This window comes from Canis lupus, chromosome 2 (genome assembly GCF_011100685.1).
Source record: "Canis lupus familiaris isolate Mischka breed German Shepherd chromosome 2, alternate assembly UU_Cfam_GSD_1.0, whole genome shotgun sequence".
NCBI lineage: Eukaryota > Metazoa > Chordata > Mammalia > Carnivora > Canidae > Canis > Canis lupus.
This window is the reverse complement of record NC_049223.1, coordinates 16,334,838-16,358,728: the sequence shown is the minus strand read 5'-3', so window position 1 is coordinate 16,358,728 and position 23,891 is coordinate 16,334,838. Positions and strand designations below refer to the sequence as shown.

Below are 23,891 nucleotides of genomic sequence, written 5' to 3'. Positions count from 1 at the left end.
CCAAATAAGCTGCCAAACTGTTATCCAAAGTGTCTATGCCATGTCACATCCTACCAGCAGGGTATGAGAGCTCCATTTCTTCCACATCATCACCAACACTTGGTATGTCAGTTTTTTTGAGTTCAGACATTCTGATTCTAATGGGTGGGTAGTGGCATCCCATTGTGATTTTAACTTGCATTTCCAACTGGGTTATTTGGTGCTTTATGGATGCCTAGTGATACAGTGGAACTGTTGTGTCCCTTTATATAGTTTTGTGATGCTGGATACATTATTCGATCTCTCTGTGCCTTGGTTTATTTATCTAAAAATATATAGATGAAGAAAACTGTACCATATACTTCAAAAAAGTTGTTATTAAAATTCATGGACATTGCAAATGTAAAATGCTTTGCAAATTACATAAGTAATAGATATTATCATTATGATGGTTAAATTGCTGCATGATTTTGGGCAAATCACTTCAACTTATTTGAGGATTACTTTCCAGTTCTGTAAATTGAGGCTAAATAAGGTGACCTCTAAGTTTCCTTCAAGTACAAAAATGTTCTTGTCTAAAAAATATACTGATGTTCCAATACCACATATATATATAACACATTTATGGAAAAGTACTCCTTAATGTGGAAAAAATGATAGCAAAACATTAAAAAAATGCAAACTTTATAATTTCTTATTATCTTAGCTACGCCATATTTTAGAATTTTAACACAGATTTCTATTTTTCTGTGTCTTATGTGGAGGTGGTTACTAATAAGACCTTCCTTCATCTCTGTAACTACTCTGATCCAGAGAGAAAGAAATTTTAGTATTCATACACAAGTTCACCTCTATTCCAAATATATGGAATTCAAAATATTCAAAATAATGTGGTCATTTCACTAAATATCATGCAGTTTAAGGCATTTTTGTGAAGTTTAAAAAACTTTATCTGCTGGGGCACCTGGGTGGCTCAGTGGTTGAGTGTCTGCCTTTGGCTCAGATTGCGCTCCCCATGTCCCGGGATTACATCAGGCTCCCCACAGGGAACCTGCTTCTCCCTCTGCCTAGGTCTCTGCCTCTCTGTGTGTCTCTCATGAATAAATGAAATCTTTAAAAACAAAACAAAACTCTACCTGCTTATTCAGATCAAGAGCCAGGCCAAATTTTGGGATGATAAAAGGTCTAGGAATCACTTCTATCTGGATTTGCATATAAATGAAATCATTTAAAGGAACACCTAATTGGAATTGGGATCAAGGGAACTGTGCTATGAAACTATTGGAGGATTCGAGGTTCCCTATTTTAATAATGTTCTGCCAAACATCTGTTTTATTGCTTAAAATCACGTAAACAAATAATAAGAGATTTGATAGAATAGCATCTCAAAGTTGCTTTTTAAATTATTTAGAGATTTAAGGATATAACTTGTTGTATCTAATGTATTTCTTAGCAATTGACCTAAACATGTTAATTCCCTCATAATTTCAATGACTTCATTATATTTTGATGCAGTTTAACTGCTCGGTTTGAAATATACTCACAGTGACATGTTTTTTCTTTAAGTCTTCCTGAGTACATTATGATTTGTCCATATTCCATAGAGTTCAACAGTCATCTATTAGATTGGAGAGAAACAGTAGCAAGCAGGAGCCAATTCCTTCCTTCATATTCTCCAGTATTTAGCAGTTGAAAGCTGACAAAGTTAAACCAGTGGCCTCCCATTTCTGCATAAGAATTCTGTTTTTCCAATATTTTATTTCATCATTTCACTGTCTTATTTTAGTTTCATTATTCCCATTTCCGGGCTTGATATTATTGGATTTGTTTTTACAACAGTTGTAGAATTACAATGATAGCTCCAGTTTTTTCTCCCTGACTGTATTCACACCCTTGGCCATCTCATTGTGAGTGGGGTGACTGTTCATCCCTCAATAAGGAACTCAGCCAGCTAACTTTCTTTGGTTAGTGGGATGTTAGCTGACCTGACTGACACAAGCCAAGTCTTGAAGAAGGTGTCTGTGGCTTGCTAACACTGTGGACATCACCACGAGAATATCTTTGGGCTAGCCTGCTGGAGGATGTGAGAAAGTGGGCACAGCCAGAGTCACCCTGCTTATGCCCAGTCACCTGGATCAGGCAATGGCCAGCTGACCCCCAGTTGTGTGAACTGGTCCAGCAAAGGTTGGCAGAACCGCTAAACCAATCCTCAAATCACCCCAGATGCATGAGCAATAAACACAACATTCTCTCCAGCAATGCAGCAATGCAGTGTTATTGTCACAATAGACAAGGACACACTACCAAGTCCTATCCCTAAGCAACTTCTCTTCACATATATAATATTTAAAAAAAAAAAAAAAAAAAACTAAAGAGACTATTTGGAGTGGCTGAGCATCTGCCTTTGGCTCAGGTCATGATCCCGGGGTCCTGGGACTGAGTCCCACATCAGGCTCCCTGCATAAAGCCTGCTTCCCCCCTGCCTGTGTCTCTGCCTCTCTCTCCGTGGCTCTCATGAATAAATAAATAAAACCTTTTTAAAAAAAAAATAATAATAATAGCCCTTAAACAGACTATAAGGGTAGAATAGTCTAGAACAAAAAGGTATGGATATCTTTTGGTCAAATTTTGCAAGTATGCCAGGAATCTCCTATGCTGTTGATGGTGAATGAGAAAAAGTTTTATACCCACATTGTTTGACAAGATGGATTGATTAATACCATCAGAACTTTCATTAGGATAAAAAGGATAAAAGCCAGTGACAAGTCTGATGCTTTTCTGACTTAAATAAATTCAGGTAGGTGTCTTAAAGAAAAATTGGAGTTTATTGTTTGTTTGAAGTGCAGTTAGGTGATATAGTTACAAGGCATTGGTTCTCAACCCTGGCTGCATATCAGAAGCACAAGAGGAGGGTTCCAAAAATACCCATGTTCAAGCCCATCCCAGACCCCCTGCACCGGCATGTCTGGGAATGAGGCCCAGGTTTATACATTGTTTAACAGCCCTTCGGGTTTTCTAATATGCAGGCCAGGCTGGCAGATATTACCCTAAGAGGAATGATTGCATTATATAAGAGATAATGCTAAACATTTCATTCTGACCTCAAAAAGTAGGTTTCTTACAAGAGTAGGCTTCTACCCTTTTTTTTGCAAAAAAGGTAGTGGTCGGTCAGTTCTTTGGTGACAAGGTACAGAGCAGAATGATTTAAAGACTTGAAACATATGGACACTGGAAGGTCTTCCAGAGTAGTTAGAGCTCACTGTCTTGTGAACATTGTTGGCATGTAGGTTTTATTTAAGTTTTTATTTAAATTCAACTTAGTTAACATATAGTGTAATATTAGTTTCAGGTGGACAATATAGTGATTCAGCTTCCATACATCACCTGGCACTCATCACAAGTGCACTCCTTAATCCCCATCACCTATTTCACCCCCCACCTCTCCTTTGGGAACCATCAGTGTGTTCTCTAGAGTGAAAAGTCTGTTTCTTAGTTGGCCTCTTTCTCTCTCTCTCTCTCTTTTTTTTTTGTTTCCACATATGAGTGAAATCATATGGTATATGTCTTTCTCTGACTGACTTACTTCACTTAGCATAATACTCTCTAGCTCCATCCACAGCATTACAAGTGGCAAGATTTTTTTTTCCTTAGATATTATTTGAGAGAGGGAGAGAGCACCAGCAGGAGAAGGGGCAGAGGGAGTGGGAGAAGCAAGTTCTCTGCTGAGAAGGGAGCTTGATGCGGGGCTCAATCCCAGGACCCCAGGAGCATGACCTGAAGTGAAGGCAGACACTTAACTGAATGAGCCACCCAGGCGTCCCAAGATTTCATTGCTGAGTAATATTCCATTATGTGTGCATATCTGCTCATTTGTTAATTGGATTGTTTGTTTTGAGGGTGTTGAGTTTTAGAACTTCTTCATATAGTTTGGCTATTAACCCTTTATCAGATTTGTCATTTGTAAATATCTTCTCCCATTCTGTAGTTTGCCTTTTAGTTTTTTTTTTTTATTGTTTCCTTCCCTTTGCAGAAGCTTTCTATTTTGATGAAGTCACAAGAGTTTATCTTTGCTTTTGTTTCCCTTGTGTCAGGAGACATTTCTAGAAAGAAGTTGCTGCAGCTGATATCACAGAAGTTACTGCCTGTATCCTCCTCTAGGATTTTGATTTCATGTCTCACATTTAGGTCTTTCATCTATTTTGAATTTATTTTTGTGTATGCTGTAAGAAAGTAGTCCAGTTTCATTCTATTGCATGTGGCTGTCCAGTTTTCCCAGAAGCATTAGTTGAAGAGACTTTTTCCTACTGGATATTCTTCTCTTCTTTGTCAAAGATTAACTGACCATACAGTTGTAGGTTCATTTCTGTGTTTTCTCTTCTGTTCCATTGATCTCTATATCTATTTTTGTGCCAGAACCATAGTGTTTTGATCACTATAGCTTTGTCATATAACTTGAAGTCCGGGATTGGCATCCTCCAGCTTTACTTTTCTTTTTCAATATTGCTTTGGCTATTAGGATATTCTGTGGTTGCATACACATTTTAGGATTGTTTATTCTAGTTCTGTGAAAAATGTTCTTGGTATTTGATAGGTATTACATTAAATGTTTAGGTTGTTTTGGCTAGTATATTTGTTCTTCCAACCCATGAAGATAGAATGTCTTTCCATTTCTTTGTGTCATCTTGAATTTCTTTCATCAATGTTTTATACTTTTCAGAGTAAAGGTCTTTCTTTCACCTCCTTGGTTAGGTTTATTCATAGGTTTCTTATGGTTTTTGGTGCAATTGTAAATGGGATTGACTCCTCAATTTCTCTTTGTGTTGTCAGCATATGTTTTGATCTAATAATTTCTACCTGTCTTGTTCAGTGTAGCACACAGTTCAATAATCTTGTAACTTTCAAAAGCTTTTCATTAACAATTGCTCCTTAAGCCCCTCAGTCTCCTTCCCCCAAGAATGTACTAACCAAAGCTGAAGCAAAGAAAAGTATAGTGCTTCTATAAATCAAAAACTCCCACAAAGATTATGGGTTTGGAAAATGGTAATTATGATTTCTGCCTCCATAGCAAGTTGAACTACTGTTTGAATACTTTAAGTGGTAATATTGCTTGCTAGCATAAGAATTCTAGTTTTTTTAAAAAAAGATTTTATTTATTTATTAATGAGAGACACAGAGAGGCAGAGACACAGGCAGAGGGAAAAGCAGGCTCCCTGCAGGGAGCCCGACGTGGGACTCTATCCCAGGTCCCCAGAATCAGGTCCTGGGCTGAAGGCACGGGCTGAAGGCTGTGCTAAACCACTGAGCCACCCAGGCTGCCCAAGAATTCTAGTTTTAAGTTCAGATAGGTTTAGATTCAAAATCTGGTTTTATCACTAATTTTGGTTTTGTCATTTTAAAAATGGAGATAATAGTTAATGGTCAGTTGCTCATGAGGTTGCTGAATGTATTAAATAACATGTCGCAGAAAAGTGTCCTTCACAGTTCTTGGCAGACAGTAGTACTCAATACATGTTATCTATAATAATGATAATAGTTATTTTAATTACTATTATATCATAAGGCAATCATTCTATTTTATATTGCTTGGCAGCTCTGTACGATATTTAGGCCATTATATATTTTCTCAGAACTTCCAGTGACTGCAGTCATATTCTGAAGTACTGGGTGTTAGGACATTGACATATGAATTTGAGGCAGGAGCACAATTAAGCCCATAACAAAAAGCTTTGGAATCTTCTCCCAGAGTATGAAACCAGAGCATAGTGACCAAGGACAGAACACAGCTAGAGCTGATTCATTGAGGTAGGGTTTCTTTGAGCGTCTTTCCATTAGTACCCAGGGCTGCCCTGACTTGACTTCTGTCCTTCGTGAGACTTGGTCCTTTGCTTTCTCTTTTTTTATGAGCAATCCCCATTCCACGTGATGCACTCTTTTCTTTTCCCTTTAAGCTAGCCAGAGTTAATTTCTATTGTTTGCAATAAAAAAACAAAACAAAACAAAAAAAAACCTCTGACACATACCCTGAAGTTTGTTCCCCAAGTGTGGACTCTAGACAACTTGTGCCGAAAGGTGGCATCACCCTTTGGAAGTCCTTGTGACCAGAACCAACAAATTCCCAATTTGAGTTGGACCAAAAGAAAACTCCCTAATTGTGTATGTGTGCAGATATTTTACTTTATGAGTGAATTAAATTACTTATATGCTTAATAATAATTTGTTCAAAGAATATATGCTGGGAAAGGATTAGGAGAAAGTGCTCTTTTTTTTTAAAAAAAATTCTATTTATCACTGAAAAACCTTATTTTTTTTGGTTTAGTTAACAATTGTGAAAGTTCCCTTATGAAGACCAGGAAAAAAGTTGGGCTAAACGGACAGAACACAAATTCTCTGGTAAGAAATGTGTTGCTTGGTAATAAAAGGTTTCGAGTGAAAGTCAAACCCATAATGCTTGATTTACAGGGTGGCTCTGACAAAGACTACTATTTATACTCAATGTTCATCCTCTATCTCCCCTTTTTATGGTATTAGACTATTTTAGTTGGGTCCATGGCCACCCGGAATAAAGGTGACATCTTCCAGCCTCTCTTGCAGCCAGTTGTGGCCATATGACTATAGCTATTGGATGAGTTACATGGACAGTTTTATGGTTTGTACCCTCCCCTTCTCTTTTATTCCTTGCCATGGCTAATTATGGATCTAGTGGGCTCTATTAGATAATGCAGACAAGGGCAACATCTAGAAGAGCACTAGGCCAAGAGAGAAGGAACATGGCCATCTGCTGATTTTATGGGACAGACCCTTGGCACCACCTTGAATACTAAGATCCTTAGTATTGGAGAAAAATAAGCTTCTCTGTTGTTTTAGGCTCTGTATTTTGGTTTAACCTGCAACAGTATCTATGTCCTATCTGATATAGTGGCCATTAATATGCTTTTTATCCTTGATTAAATATGGGGGTAATAGAGCAGCCCGGGTGGCTCAGTGGTTTAGGCCGCCTTCAGCCCACGCTGTGATCCTGGAGACCCAGGATCGAGTCCCACATCAGTCTCCCTGCATGGAGCCTACTTCTCCCTCTACTTCTCTCTCTCTCTCTCTCATGAATAAATAAATAAAAATCTTTAAAAAAATATGGGGGTAATAGTGGTAAATGGGACTATAACCAAATTAGAACTGTTGGTAATGAGTTGTATTCAACATGCTCAGTGAACGATGAACATGTACAATATTCACTTTTATCATATGTTTAAAGTGAGAGGAAGGCCCTCAACTTCAGTAAGAAATGTTATATTATATATTTCAATTCCTCTTAAAAAATGCTAGCAAAGAGCATTGCCATGATTTCAAGAGGTTTGCCAAAGTAGCTTGTATTGCAGTATAGTGGGTTTTGTTAATGGCCTGATCCTATCACTTCAGAGCCAAAAACAACTTAATTTCTTGATGTTTAAGAGAAAAAAAGAGAATTTCTTAATAAAATCAAACTCTGGTGCAAACAGCTCTATCATGCTGTGTATAAGTCCTTTCAAACATCAAATACTCAATTTTCTTCCATCTTCAGAGGAAAAAAATAATGACATCATATTGGGCACATTATAAAACCACATACATATGCTGTAACAGAAGTGGGAATGCTTTTCAGAGTCAAATGGAACCAAAGAATGGAAATCATTTGCCCCTAACTTCCAACTCAAAGCATACAACAGTCCAGCTCTTGAGTGTGGTATGTTCCTTGATTTGGTCTTTGACAGAATGCTGAAAGTAGTCCTCAATTGGAAGTTTGTCCATAATTTCAATCCAAATATCCAGAGCCATTTGTCAGATCCATAAAACATTTTCTGCCAGTTCTGATGACCTATAATTGTGAGTTAGCATTTTTTTATCTAATAGAATAAAAAATGAAAAATAAAACCATTTGAACTTGGAATCTAATCTAGCACTTTAGCTATCCATTTTTGAGGTTGATGTCAATTTTTGGTGAAAAGATTTCAAATCTTAAAATCTTTCTAACAATTACATAGTTTCTCTTTAATATTCTCATGAGTGTTCTTTTAAAAATTACCTAAAATGGATGTCTCCTATGTACATCTAGTGTCTAATAAGAGGATCTTGTGTTCCAAAAGTCAAGGAAAACCTTTTTTTTTCAGAGTTTACATTTTCAGATTCTTTAGGGCTAAGATTCTTAACTGGGATCCATGAGTGAATTTATGAGTCTATGAGCCCACTCACTGAAATTATATCAAAATTTTGAGGATGCAGAGCCATAGCTTTCATCAGATTCACACAAACATTTATAACCCCCAAATAGACTAAGAGCTTATAAGATATTGGATAATAGATACTAAATAAGTGTTTAATATAACCTGGCTCTATACCATTAAAATATTAAAACAGTTCAATCTTTTTGCAATGATGAAAGCAAAATATCTATTGCAACAGCCCACAGTTTTCAAACCTTATTATTTTTCCTCAGTTGTACCAAGTCTTGATACTGTGATACTGAAGCCAGAGCCCTGCAGTGGCTGCTTAATGGAGAATATAACTCAAGATTGGAATAAGAGTTTGATGTTTACTGCATCAGTTTCAAAGTCCAGCTGTAAATATACTATAGTTGAGAAACAGAGCAATATAATCTTTTCAAGCTTGAAAAAACAGTGATGCATAGCCAAATACTTTGAACTGTTTGCTTAAGAACAAATCTATTTCAAGATTTGATTACCACTAACTCAGACTTTTTCATCACTAAGTCCTTTCAATTCCATATCATGTGTTTCAAATTTTGTCTGCATAACTTATTTTTGTTCTACTTTTCTGTCAAAAACAATGTGGAAATCCCAGGTTATATAATTGAGGACTTGGAGAGGCCATATACATCTAGCCAACCAAAATAAAATGAAAGCTATTATCATGAAACATGCTTAAGGAAGTGTATCCTTTGTTCGGGTAAAGAGTGCCAACATTTGTGATCTTAGAATGAAGTCAAAGGAAACTAAAATGGGTTTTCCTTAATGCAACCATGTGCAGAATCACTCTTTACCAAACATATGATCCATAAAAATATTTGTGCATATTTAGATACCCATGAGAACAAATCAATTTCAAGTAAAATAATAATGTATTATTTTTATAATATACCTGGAGGCTGAAGTCATCCCATTCATCTTCCTTACTTGGGTTTATTATCCTACACATTTGATAAGTCAAGTGGAAGCCTCTCTGCACACCCTCTCTGTATATAGAGCAGACACCAAACTGCTAATTTCTTTCTTCCTCCTTCCTTGTGTCAGGTTGACCATGCAACACATTTGAATTACTGTTAGAAGGTAAATGTTGCATGGCTTTGAACCAATATCTCTCCTGTCTATAGAGTTTTAAATTCACATGTGGGTGTTCTAGAAAGAGGAGGTTACCAATGTGTAGAGTTGTGAAGAGTCACCAAGGAAGGCAATTTAGATTTCTTTGTGGAGGGGTCAAGAGAGTAGGAGATTTTTCTGATAGGTACCTGATTGAATAAGGAAAACATTTCTCTGTGGGGTGGCAGTGGAGAAAGGCTGACCATTACTGGACTGGCTATTGTATAAAATTGCCACAAAAATGCTTAATAAAGAGAAAATGAACAGCATATGGACTCTGGTTGAGGCTTCATGAAAACATTCAGGGAAAGAAAGAACAAAGGGCAATCTTTCCAATGTATATAGAAGAAGTAAGATGTTTTCCTAAGTTTTTCTATCACTGTCAGCATTTGGGATGGAAATATGCTGTAGGAAAAAGATTAACTCCAGTTTGCTTAGAAAGAATTTTCCCTGAAAATAATCCTGTGTGTTTTTAATATGTCGGGTTACATTGCCAATCAGTTCTATTTGGTAATTTTCAGTATGATTTCTTTTTAACCCATGAATTATTTAGAAGTAGGTTTTAAAATTTCTGAATTTATCAATTTCTTGGCTCTCTTTAGCTATTGATTGCATTTGTAACTTTGTTGCATTGTATTTTTGAGTTGTGTTTGTGGTCAAGTGGTGATCAGTTTTTGAAAATGTTCAATGTGTGCTTGAAATTAATATGTATATGCCATATTTATTTATAGGACTGTATACATATACAACATATATATGTATACACACACATATATATGTTATGACAAGCTTAATAATTCTGTTGTTCAGATTTTCTCAATTTCTACTTAATTTTGATCTATTCAATCTGCCTCTCAGAAAGGTATGTTAACCTTTTTCTGCTATGATCTATATGATTTTCCACTATGATCTAAATTGTTAGCCACCCCTTCCTGCCACCTCTTGTTTTTCTGCTTACTTTTTGGCATGTATTTTGAGGTTATGTTTTTAGGTGGATACATAATCAGAATAATTATGTCTTCCTGGTAAATTTATCACTAAGTAGCTCTTGATCTTTAATAATGCTGTTTTGTGCTTAAATCTGTTTAGTATACATCACCTTTTCTTTGGTTCCTATTTATCTGGTGTTGTGATCATCACTGGTTGCTCAACCAGCATCCATTTATCCCTCTTCTAGTAGAACCAGGACCTCAGTTTTGTTCAGGTAGCCACCTCTTTCTCACACAGCTAAGTGTCTCAGGAGAAGGTTTGTTTGGTTTAAGGGTGAATCCATTCTTTTCTTCAGTTGATAGATCATTAGGCGTGGGATTCAGTGCTGGCCAAAATGAAGTGTGTGGGTAGGTAGGGAGTCTTTGGGAAAGTGTCCTTCTTCTGAGCAAGAGCTGGGGTCTCTTATTTCCACCTGGATATTGCTGTTTCTGGTATGACACCCAGAATCGCTGCAACCATCTCGTTAGAAGCCTAAAAACCCAAACAGGGATGTCAGAGCACAGAGATGGAAAAGACCTGGGTCCTTTATACAACCATTTGCCTAATTTCTTCTTGCATATCCTTTTAATTTTTTATGTGTAACTTTCCTTCTAGTGCCTTATATAACCTGAATGAAGTTGATTAGCTTCAGACCTGAACACAGGTTTTTTTCTTAACCTCTTAAGAGGTACATTCTTCCATTTATATTCATTTACTAATATATTTGCTCTTCTGTCATCTTATTTTGCTGTTTTCAACTTCTTTTGCTTTTTAATCTTTTGTCATATATACTAACTTTTATCTATTTTTTTCTTGATAACTTTTGTAATCAGGGCAGCCCCGGTGGCCCAGTGGTTTAGTGCCGCCTTCCGCCTGGGATGTGATCCTGGAGACCTGGGATCGAGTCACACGTCGAGCTCCCTGCATGGAGCCTGCTTCTCCCTCTGCCTGTGTCTCTGCCTCGCTTTCTCTCTCTGTCTGTGTCTGTCATGAATAAATAAATAAAATCTTTAAAAAAAACTTTTGTAATCATGTTTTCATTCTGCAAGCAGGTGCCTTTAAAAATAAGAAAAATTCTCAATGTTCAATGCCAGCTTTATAAAAGCAAAAATTGATACAATTAAATGGTAGCAAGAATGAAATAAATCATATATATACATGTAATGAGATGTTGATAAGCAAATGAAGTGGTAATATTGATATTCACCTGGAAAAAATTTTAAGAGATAATGATAAAAACAGTTTGTAAAATTCTATGTACAGTTGACCTTTTGTGACTTCCTATAGTTTGTTCCCATTCCCTTTATATTTAGCAGAAATTCTTTTATGTTTCTGGCATGTAACGCCACTTTTCCTAGTTTCCACATCTAGTTCAGGCTTTCTTCTATTTTTATCTTCCTTTGGTCCTATCATTAGCCTGAGTGGTGGTGTAAGAATTAGAGTTTTTATTTCTTCTGTAAGTCTTTTTTTCCCTTTAGTGTTGGGTTTCATTCATTTGTTCCTTCAATAAATAATAGTGACTACCAACTAAGTGCCAGGTATTTAAGTGTTAAGGTTAAGTATTTATGCTTAATTGTAATATTTTATCATCTATAAACTAAAAACAAAAGAGGCTGGAAGATAGAAGGTGTTAGAAAATAAAAGCCCAATAAGGTAGCTTTGACTATGAATGAATAGGAGAGATAACTTCTCATTATGTATTTGTTGTTTTCCAACTGAGTAAGTAGAGTAGTGATCAGAAGAGAGTTCAAGGAAAGTAAGAGATTAGTAAATCTGAAGTTCCTCTTATTATTTTTTTTAAAGATTTCTTTATTTTTAAAGATTTCTTCCCAGCAAGTGGGAAGGGAGAGACAGAGGGCGAGAATCCCAAGCAGCCTCCCTGCTGCGCCCAAGAACCCAACGCAGAGCTCAATGTCATGACCCATGAGATCATGACCTGAGCTGAAATCACTAATACTTAACTGAGCCACCCAGATGCCCCAGTTTAAAGCTGGTTTCAAGGTGTGAATCTTATTCTACAACTTACCAGGAAAATCCTGCCATGTCACTATGTAAGAAAATCAATAGCCTTTTAATTATCTATGCTTCAGTTTCCTCTGTAAAATGGGCTAAAAAAAAAATTGTGACCCTTCTAGGTCTAGCCTAAGGATTGAGTAAATACAGGCAAATGGAGTAATAATGACATAGCTATTATATATTATAATGATATTACATATTACTACATGATATTAATAAATTCTATTATATAATGATATTATATTAATATGTCAGGCACTTTGTACTTACTTTTCATATGTTAGCTAGCCCCTTTAATCCTCATGTACCCTATGAAGTCAGTGTGATCTTTCTTATTTTGCAGATGAGGTTTAGAGGCTTACTCAAAACATTTTCCCCAGGAAATAAATTTTTTTTCCCTAGAAATTTCAAAGATATGAAGACTAGTAATTACAGGGAAAAAAACCTGAAATTATGCTTTTTTAGAAGGCCAAAGTTACTGTTAATTTAAGAATAAATGTATCATCCACAGTTGTTCTCACCAATTACATTTTGTTGAAATGAAAATAGAATTTATTGACATGATAATTGCATACGGGACAACTATTTGCATTGAAATGTTTTTGGTTTTATTTGGAATTGAGCAGGAAGCACAAGAACCTTTGTTTTGATTTAAAGATTTTATTTATTTATTCATGAGAGAGAGGCAGAGACCTAGGCAGAGGGAGAAGCAGGCTCCCTACAGGGAGCCCGATATGGGACTTGATCCTGGGACTCCAGGATCACGCCCTGGGTGTGAAGGCAGGTGCTAACCCGCTGAGCCACCCAGGTGTCCCGCACAAGAACCTTTGACTCTGTGGAAGACCCATTGTGAGAAATGGGATTCACACTCTCACACATTTAGTGACACAATAACTGAGAAGAGGAGAAGGCTTTGTAGCACCTATTATGCTTTTTAATACATAGAATTGTTGCTTTTCTTTAAGAGAGAAATGCAAGAGATCCAAGCTAAGGTTTACTCCCTGAGAATGTTCTATAACCTGCCATGGTTTGTTACACAATAGCCTTGTTTCTTACTATTTGCCTACTTATTCACCCAAATCAGAGCCCAGTCAAGGACAGTTTATTCCTGCTCCCCTTCTGTCACCTGCATTACCTGAAGCAGGCAATTTACTGGCTCCCTCCACTGCACACTTCCCCACTGAGTACCTGCTATGTGAGGTGAGTGAGATGGAGTCTCCATGTTGTAGTCTCTACAGAACCCAATGAAATCAGCATAAATCCATTCCTTGCCTTGGTTCCTCAGGGATGGATACAGTTAAGTCTAAAGCAATCTATGTTGTCATTACCTGAGTCCGTTCAATCAGCGGAAAGCCCAGAGGTTTACTCAGTGGCTCGAGGAAGTGAAACTCTTTTGAATGGAGTGATGTGAGGATATGACTTTTGGAATTGCTGCAGCCCTTTTGCAACTATGAGGGAACCCAGCTGAGGAAGACAACATACAGTAGAGGGGACAGCCAACATAATTTCAGACAATAAAATTCAAACTATAATGGAAGTTTACTTGAAGATCACTCTACCTTTGGAGAGTGGTTACAAGGTCCAGTAAATTCCCTTTATTTTATTTTATTTTATTTTATTTTATTTTATTTTATTTTATTTTATTTTATTTTATTTTATTTTTATTTGTTTTAAAGATTTTATTTATTTATTCATGATAGTCACACACACAGAGAGAGAGAGAGGGGCAGAGACACAGGCAGAGAGAGAAGCAGGCTCCATGCACCGGAAGCCCGACGTGGGATTCGATCCCGGGTCTCCAGGATCGCGCCCTGGGCCAAAGGCAGGCGCCAAACTGCTGCGCCACCCAGGGATCCCTCCCTTTATTTTAAATGCCATTTTGAGTTAGGGTTTCTGCTTTGCAACTACATGCATCTTAGTCAGTGCTGACAGTGGTGTCAGACAACAGGCTTGTAGAGAAATGTATGAAATCCAGGACTGTTTATTTAGCCATATGGTAACATAGTCAATAATAACTTGGTTTTTATTATTGCAGCTGATTAACTGCTTCCTGATGTCTTTTGTGTGTACCCTACATTGTATTATCTTTCTCACTTTTGATGTGGTCCGTACACATTTGTGTTCCTTCTTTTTGTTCATCCTTGGTGATCTGGCTCAACATCTTTCCTTGGTTCTCTAAATTGCCTTTCAGAACTTTGCACAGTTCTGCTCCTCCAATTTGGCAGGCTTTTCCCTGTCCTGCACTTCCCATATAGTTTGTTCACCTGCCAAAATTGTTTGTTTAAAGAGCATCCAGCTCTTCTGGAATCCTTTCTTCCCATCAAGTCTTTTTTTTTTTTCCTCGTCAGTGCCCTACACTTGTTGAAATTTGCTTTCCCAGAACTGATTATTTTTCCCTCATCAGCTTCTTTCCTTTTCCTTAGGAAAGGAACTTTTTTTTTATTACTTTTACAGAAGCTTTAGTTCTCTTTTAAGTCTTTATTAACTCTGCCATTATTGAGAATTGATTTTAAAAGGACTTTTCCCTTATGATGCATTTTTAAGCAAGTAACTATCTCCAGTATATTTTAAATCTATTTCACAGTTTGTGGTTGACCCATTTTCTACAGACAATATCGGGGAAGTTAGAAACCTGTCTGATCACTACACTGGGGTATTTGGATTCCTGTCCTTGTATAATCTGCTAAAATAGCTATAATTATCCCCCACCCCACTCCTAGCTCATCATATGCATACCTCTTTTCAAAGTGACTTTGTAGCTCTATCAAGTGGAGACCCATGACTTCAAATGCAGCAGAGGTGATGTACTAGTTTTTCCTAGGATTCAAGAAGCCTTGTATACATGTGCTTGTTCTCTTAGAACTTGGCCCAGCCTCCATGTGAACAAACACTGGTTAGCTTACTGGAGGATGAGAGACTCCATGGGAGATTCATGTCAGCTCATCTGTCCCAGGTGAGGCCCTAGACATATGAGAGCCCAGCTAGTAAAAGCAAAGCTAACCTCCCGATGATAGCAGATGCATGAGGGTGCCCAGCTGAGTCTAGTCCAAATTGCTGACCAGCAGAATTACTAGCTAAATAAGTGGTTGTTTGGAATGGTTTGTTAACCAACAAAAGCTAATTGATAGAGAAATATTTAAATCTCTGAGGATACCATCATGGAAGGAGAGTGCTAGGAATGGGGGAGGCTATGGGAAAGGAAAATTGGTGGTAAGGAAGAAAGAGCCCAACAGGGCAGGCAATGTCAGTCAGAGGTCAACTGTGAGAATGGCTGGGAGGCAGAGCTGAGGTTGGTATTACAGAGTAAGTTTTCTTTAGTCCTGCCCTAACCCCAGAATCTCCCACAAATGACTCCTACTCATGTTTGCCTTGGATGCGTGGTATTTTTCAGAATCAAAGAAAAGAGGTTGTGTTTCATATCTGCAATCACAAGGGTATGAAGGGAGGAAGGAAAGGGGAGTAGTTGCCAGAAGTGAGACTTGGGTTAACTGAACATCTAGAAGAACCAAGCAATGATTAGAATTGTGCAGTAAGTCAGAAAGATAGGTCCCACCCAAGAATTCCTGGAAATATTCAAAGTGTTGAGTTTTTTTGTCTTATGTAGGTTCAAGCCAATTTTATCTAAATCTTAGTGCATAAGATCACCCCACAAACCAGAGAATGTTCAGTCACCAGGAGCCATCAGGTAATACAAGCTTCTGTCTATCAGATACGTTGTGTCTTCATTTGTTTCAAAAGCTTAAGGTGGCTACTGAAAACATGGTATGGCACACCAGTTCAGCTCTGGCATTGGTAAGAAGTCATTTTAATTAATTCATTGCTAATGTTTCTTTTAGTACATCTGGGATCAAAAGAGAAATCTGCTCACCAACCAATGTAAAAAGCCAGGCAACAGCAAAACAGGTGTGAAGTTAAAACTGAATTCTTGGGTGTGTTTGAGGTAGAGGGAACAATGCAGGCAAGATGTAGAAGCAGGACAGTACAGCATATTTGGGGAAGAGAAACAGTTTAGTCTGGCTGATTATAGTGGACAGTTGTTTGAAATACCATATGATGTATTTTTCCTCCCTATTATTTCCAGAGTTAGTATTTTTTATTTGTTTGTTCGGGTAGTTGGTTGTTTTGAAAACCCTGCAGTCTTCCCTCCATTAAACAAAGAAGATGAAGATAATTTTTTGCAGGGAAAGGGAGACTGAACACTGTCCAGAACAAAGTCCTCGCTCTGCTTTAAGTTTCAAACTAGATTTTTAAAATAAAGTCTGGAGATAAATAATAGTCTCAAAAAATTAGACTTTCAAATACTCTGCAGTGCTAGAAAATCAAAAGAGTGCTTTTGTGCAGTGATGGGGAGAGGGTATGAAAGAGAACTGGGGGTGCTGTTGGTGTCCACTCATTGATCTGTATGATCTTGATCTTATATGGATGTGTTTGCTGTGAGAACTTTAATTGAGCTACATACTCATAATTGTATAAATAACTGAATGAATAATCAATAGAAAAAAAATAGCCTTTCAAGCAATAGAGGAATGTTTTCTCAAATGTCTTGGAGCAGAGTTTTTATTTGAAGAACCAAAGTTTTGAGAGGTGGCCTCAGAGAAAGATGAAGAATACCATTAAAAAATGTGCCCAAACATAGAGGAGAATGAAAACCCTCTACTTTGGGAGGAGATGCCTGGGAATGCAAGGAAGAAAAGGGGAAGAGGTTGCTTGCAAGCTCTTGTCCCACTTGGAGTTTGAGGGAAACAAAACAATATTAGGGATAGCTTGAGTAGGGGCAAGCCTCAGACAAGTTCCTGTGTCAGCAAAGCATCCCAGAGGAAGATGCCCCAGCACACCTGGCTGGGAGGGACATCTAAGTTGGTGAGCTCAGAGCAGCCTCATAAGATCCTCTTACAGCTTTAAGATGCTGGGAAAGTTGCCGACACATCCCAGCCCTTCAAGAGGGCCCAGCAGTGTGGTGACCTGGATGCCAGAAGAGGCCAGGGGTCCTCAAGAGAAGCTGCTGAGATGAGGCCTTCCCTCTTGACTAGGATCCATGGAGGACTCCAGGCATCAGCACAGTTGCCAGCACAACACCCCAAACTCCAGCCACACATCAGCAGCCACCAACACAATATGCCCAGCGACCATGAGAGCCCAAACTCCCTGCAGTGTGACAGGGAGGCAGACTGGTGATGCAACCATCAGGGAAACATAACTTACCTAGAGGCTCCTCTATGCCTCCCAGGAATCCTCCCTGCCTACAAGGTGCCAGTGAGGGAAGCAGGTGAGAAAAGGGAGAACACTCAAGAAGTGGGCAAACCCTGAAAAATGCCAAAGTTAATCCAAAAGAGCTATTCTTCTAAATCAAGAGAGGCTGGACACTTTTATTTGGCAAAATCAAGTTTTTCAACCATCAACAGAAAGGCATGTAAAAATTAAAGTTCTATGAATTTCTGCACATCAAGTCAACATATGTGATTTTTTTTTGTTGTTTTGGACCAGAGTACATGTAGAATATATTTGAAAGAGAATAGTGGGAGAGAAGACCGGTGAGGTAGATTGAAATTAGAACACAAAAGTATTCTATAAAGGAAGGGAAATCGAAGACATTTATGTTAGTTTCCTTGATCTCTGAATAGAAGGGCCAGGACTACATCTGATCATCTAAGAATATTTATTTAGAATGTTATTATTATTATCATCATCATCATAATTATTACTTTTAGAAGGTTATTATTAATGTTTTTTTTCCTGGGAGACATTATGCTAAGTGAAATAAGCCACTCACAGAAGGACAAATACTGAATGATTCCACTTCAATGAGATTTTCTGTGACTATTCTAAAATGAACTCAGAGAAGCAGAAAAACAAATAGTAGTTGCCAGGGGTGGGGGCTGGGAGGGAATGGGAAGATGGTCAATGGCTATAAAGTTTCACTTATGATACATGAATAAGTTTTAAAAAATTCTAGAATATTCTAGAAACTACAACACATTGCCTATAGTTAACAATTTGTTAAGCAGGTAGGTTTCATGTTACTATACACACACACACACACACACGTGACACAAGGAAACTTTGTTTTTAAATATTTTATTTATTTATGAGACAGAGAGACAGAGACGCAGGCAGAGGGAGAAGCAGGCTCCACGCAGGGAGCCCGATGGGGGACTCGATCCCGGGCCTCCAGGACCACCTCTGGACTGAAGGCAGGCACTAAACCTCTGAGCCACCCAGGGATCCCCGACACAAGGAAACTTTGGAAGGTGTTGGCTATGTGTATTACCTTAACTGTGGTGCTGGTATCATGAGTGTTTGCATATGTCCAAACTCATCAAACTGTACAGATTAAATCTATGCAGTTATTTGCATATTAATTAAAATTCAATAGAGTTTTTTTTTTTAAAGAATAAATTGAGGGTTTTCCAATGCTCAATAAGGAATTCCTCATTCCTTAAAAATAGATCTGCCCTATGACCCAGCAATTGCACTGCTGGGGATTTACCCCATAGATACAGATGCAATGAAACGCCGGGACACCTGCACCCCGATGTTTCTAGCAGCAATGTCCACAATAGCCAAACTGTGGAAGGAGCCTCGGTGTCCATCGAAAGATGAATGGATAAAGAAGATGTGGTTGATGTATACAATGGAATATTCCTCAGCCATTAGAAACGACAAATACCCACCTTTTGCTTCGACGTGGATGGAACTGGAGGGTATTATGCTGAGTGAAATAAGTCAATCGGAGAAGGACAGACATTATATGGTCTCATTCATTTGGAGAATATAAAAAATAGTGACAGGGAATAAAGGGGAAAGGAGAAAAAATGAGTGGGAAATATCAGCGAGGGTGACAGAACATGAGACTCCTAACTCTGGGAAACGAACCAGGAGTGGTGGAAGGGGAGGTGGGCAGGGGGATGGGGTGACTGGGTGATGGGCACTGAGGGGAGCACTTGATGGGATGAGCACTGGGTGTTATTCTATATGTTGGCAAATTGAACACCAATAAAAAATAAATTAAAAAAAAAGGAATTCCTCATTCCTTCTTTGGAACATCAGTCCTCTGCCTAAAGGGCTAAAAGAGAAATATTCTTTCTCAGGAAATTATTACCAGTATTATCCAAAAATGAAAATCTCACACAGCCACCATCCAGGGCAGGTCCATTTGAGCTCTGTTGGGCTCACAAGCAGAATCTGCAGAGCTGAGAAGCTGGACCGCAAGTCTTGGCAAGAGCACATCTGTCTCACACATTTGTCTGATGCATTCATAGGCAGAGAAGAAGACAGGACTCTCCTTTACACCTTCACATTTGTTGTTTTAGCTCATAATTAGTTCAGATTAAAAGAATAACCCAAATAAATTGACTTCAGAGAGCACAATGTGTTAGCTCATCTTCTGTTTTAAATCAGCATCAGCTGGTGTTTATTGCTTCAACAAGACAGTGTAACTAAGATGACCCCTTAAGGTTTTACACCTTGCAAGTGAAGATTGGGAATAACAGCCAAAGCTTTTAAAAAGCAACACATGGGTCTAGCTGTGAGCTCCTCCCGATGTGTGCACAACACTCCAATAAGACGAGGTTTGGTTGGTGCTACCATGGCCTTGCAGTGGAGGTGCATAAAGCTGGAGGGGAAGAGCGCGCAGGTGCAGACAGCAGCATTTGCAAGCAGTCAGGAAACCGGCCTTACTGTCTTTACAGGACTATTTGTATGGAAGTTTGGATTGCATCCACAGTGCAAATTGCACAAATTCTCATCGCAGCTCTCACCGAGGAAAGAGCTCTAATAGCTCCAGAACAAACTTTTCAGAGGCCTTCAGCCTTTTTCTCTCTCAAAAAGTGCAGTATTATACATGGTAGTTGCAGAAGAGACATATTTCCCCTTTAGCACAACCTAGACATCACACAGTGGAACTTATGAGAGTTAATGTTCATTTTTTAGGCCATTTTGGTACTATTAGTGGCATAGTTGCAAGGCCTTACTATTTTCCCAAAAGTATGACTATACCTTCTTAAATGCCTAATTTGCACTCACTGAATCACACACTGGAAGAACTTGGCTCCTTCAGGATTTAAAATATACTGAACCTACTGAAGCAGCTTGAGGGGATTCTTTGTCTATGAGTCAGTGACCGTGAAGCTGTTGGAATGCTTAGGAAAGAGAGGTCCTTCTAGAGAGACAGTGTGTGAGTGTATCTCAAGTCCACTGACTCTGCTGGTAAGGATGCCCCAAACCACCTTTTCTAATGATAAATTTGAGGAGTTAAGTCTTAAAAATAACTGTATCTAATTCAGCAATTCCACTCCTGCTTGTCTACCCAAAAGAACTCAAAGCAAGGGCTTGAACAGATATTTGTACACCCACGTTCAGAGTAGCCAAATGATGGGAACAACCTGAGTGCCCCTCAGTGGGTGAATGGTTAAAGAAAAGGTGGTATATACTTACAATGGAATAGAATCCATCCCTGAAATGGAAGGAAATTCTGAAGACATGCTGAGTGAAATAAACCAAACACAAAAGACCAAATACTATATGATTCCACTTATATGAGGTTCCTAGAACTGTCAAATTCATGGAGACAGAAAGTAGAATGGTGATTACCAGGGGCTGAAGGAGGAGTTATTGTTTAATGGGTAGTTTCAATTTGGGGTTCTGGAGATGGGTTGTGGTGATGGTCACACAACAATGTGAATGAACTTAATGCCACTGAACTGTACATTGAAAAATGGCCACACTGGTAAATTTTATGTCATTTATATTTTACCATAATAAAAAACATTTAAAAATAACTGTATCAGGGGCGCTTGGGTGACTCAGTTGGTTAAGCATCTGCCTTCAACTCAGGTCATGACCCCAGAGTCCTGGGATGGAGCCCCACATTGGGCTCTCTGCTCAGCAAGGGAGCCTGCTTCTCCATCTCCCTCTGCCCCTCCCCAGCTCATTCTCTCTCTCAAATAAATAAAAAATCTTTTTAAAAAATAACTTTACCCCAAATATAATGCTGACTATAGCCTTCTAGATGAATTTCATTGAAATTCAAAATTCATACAAATTTAAATTTAAAAAATCATCATGCAATAGAAAGAGCATGACTGAAACATCAGTCAGAAGGGAAACAACACTCAACAAGATGGCGAATGATCTAACATAACCTAAATAATGAAAACTTGTATAAATTAAAGCAATAGTATTAATTAAACCCCTTACCCTAGCCAAGTGGATAGACTAAGACTTATCCAACATGGCATCCCCCTGGCTATATGAGACTAGAGAGCCTTTGATTTGAGGCTGGTCTGAGTTGAACTGTGCTATAGGTGTAAAATATACATCAACTCCAAAGATTTAGTGAAAAAGAAAATGTAACGGATCTCAATAGTTTTTATATTGATTAAATGTTTTAATGAGAATATTTTGGATGCATTGGGTTAAACATAGTAAACTTAATTTCACCTGTTTTAACACTTTTTAATAGGGCTACTAGAAATTTTATTTTATTTATGTATTTGTTACTTTTTTAAAAGTTTGTTTAATCTCTACACCCAACGTGGGGCACAAACTCACCACCCTGAGATGAAGAGTTGCATGCCCTTCCGACTGAACCAGCCAGCCACCCCTGCGTTTATTGCCTTTTAATTGAGATATAATTGACATACATTTATTAGTCTCAGATGTACAACATATTGATCCAATATTTGCATGTGTTGTGAAATGATCACCTCAAGGAGTCTAGTTAACATCCAACCATGGTTGCAAAAAAGTTTTTCTTGTGATGTGAACTTTTAAGATCTCTCATAGCAACTTTCAAATAAACAAACAATCCAGTAGTTTTAACTATAGTCACTATGTTGTACATCACATCCTCAGGACTATTTTTTTTTTTAGGACTATTTATTTTATAAATGGAAGTTTGTGACTTTTTTACTTCTTTCACCCATTTCACTCACACCAGTCTGTTCTCTGTATCTATGAGCTTGGGTTCTTGTTTCGTTGTTTCGAGTCCACATATAAGGGAGAGCATGTGGCATTTGTCTTTCTCCATGTACCTTGCTTTACTTAGGCTAAGCTCCTCCAGGTTTACCCATATTGTCACAAATGGCAAGATTTCTCTGGTTTTTAATAGCTGAATAGTATTCCATTACACACACACACACACACACACACACACACACCCCTACGCCATTTTCTTTATCTATTCATCCATCAATGGACAGCTTAGGTTGCTTCCATATCTTGGGTATTATAAATAAGGCCGAAAGGAACATGGGGGTGTATTTATCTCTTTAGTGTTTTCGCTTTCTTCAGATAAATAACCAGAAGTGGGTTTGCTGGATCATGTGATACTTCTACTATTTTGAGAAAACTCCATACACTTTTCCAATTTTTATTTTCACCAAATAGTGCATGAGGGTTCTTCACATTCTCACCAAAACGTGTTATTTTTTCAATGTTAGTCATTCTGACAGTTGTGAGCTGATATCTCATTGTGGTTTTGATTTGCATTTGCCTGATGGTTAGTGATATTGAGCAGAAAAATATTTAAAACAGAGTGGCTTGTCTTTTATTTCTATGGGACAGCACTGCTTTGGAGGTATACTAGGGTGCTTCCCAGTATAACAGTATAGAAATAGAGTTCATTTCATGATTGTGGATTCAATCTCTAACATATAAGAGAATAGCATTATTTGTTACTTTTAAGACTTTATCAGTCCTGCCAATTTTTTCTTAACATCTTTTTCTCATACTTTTTCCTTTCCATTTCTATTCCCTAGTGTTGGCTCTCTGTGGCTTTGAACTAGATCCCGTATAACCAATAATTATTGGCTTCAATTCCTCTTCTATAATCTATTCACTATACCCTGACCAGATTAACTTTTAGGAAACCCATGTGTAGATATTTTTTTCTGTGCTCAACACCCGGTGACTACAGTCTAGGGAGTTTGCAGATTCTGGGTTTCCCCAGAGATTCTGAATCAGTAGGTTGGGGTGGGGCCCAGACTTCACATTGTAACAGGTACCCTAGACTGTATTAAACAGGTCTGAAGAACAATAGCCTGTAGGATTAAGCTCAGATTCCTCAAAGTAATTTTCAAGACTCTTTTCACCTTCATAGTCTGGTTAGTTCAATCTGTCTGAGGGAGAATGGAAACACTCAATATCTAGAGAACCTCTGGAAAAAAATAAGCTTCTGTCTGAGCAGCTTTAATACTTGCCTAATTGAGGGAAGTGATTTGACCCTAAAGATATCTCCACCACAGCTATTCTATGACCCTACACTTACCATTATGATAATCTATTTCTTCAGAGTAATTTTTCTCAGCTTCTATCTGAATTTGAGGAAGCCAATCTCTTCAGTACCGCATTTTATAGTGCTGCTATCATAATATGAATCTACATAGACCAAGATAGTTTTGACATGTGTCCTTTTGCACTAATTATTTTCTTTGGTTTTCTATTGATTAACACCAGGCATCTTTAGGGATGCAATTGTCAGGATTTAGTCAAATAATCTTTCATCCTACTAGATAAAGATTATGATGTTGCAGACTTGTGAACCATATCTGGTTCAAAGAATCATTTTGATTTTTCTGCATG

General features: G+C 38.0%; 1 long non-coding RNA gene across 1 annotated transcript in view; it reads left to right on the top strand.

Moving 5' to 3' along the window:
* The first annotated feature begins 6,293 nt into the window (after positions 1 to 6,293).
* Positions 6,294 to 23,891, top strand: part of LOC119876059 — a 114,574-nt gene continuing 96,976 nt past the window's right edge. Inside the window, exon 1 of the long non-coding RNA XR_005355264.1 lies at positions 6,294 to 6,369. This is a non-coding gene — a long non-coding RNA (uncharacterized LOC119876059). The remainder of the gene's footprint in view (positions 6,370 to 23,891) is intronic.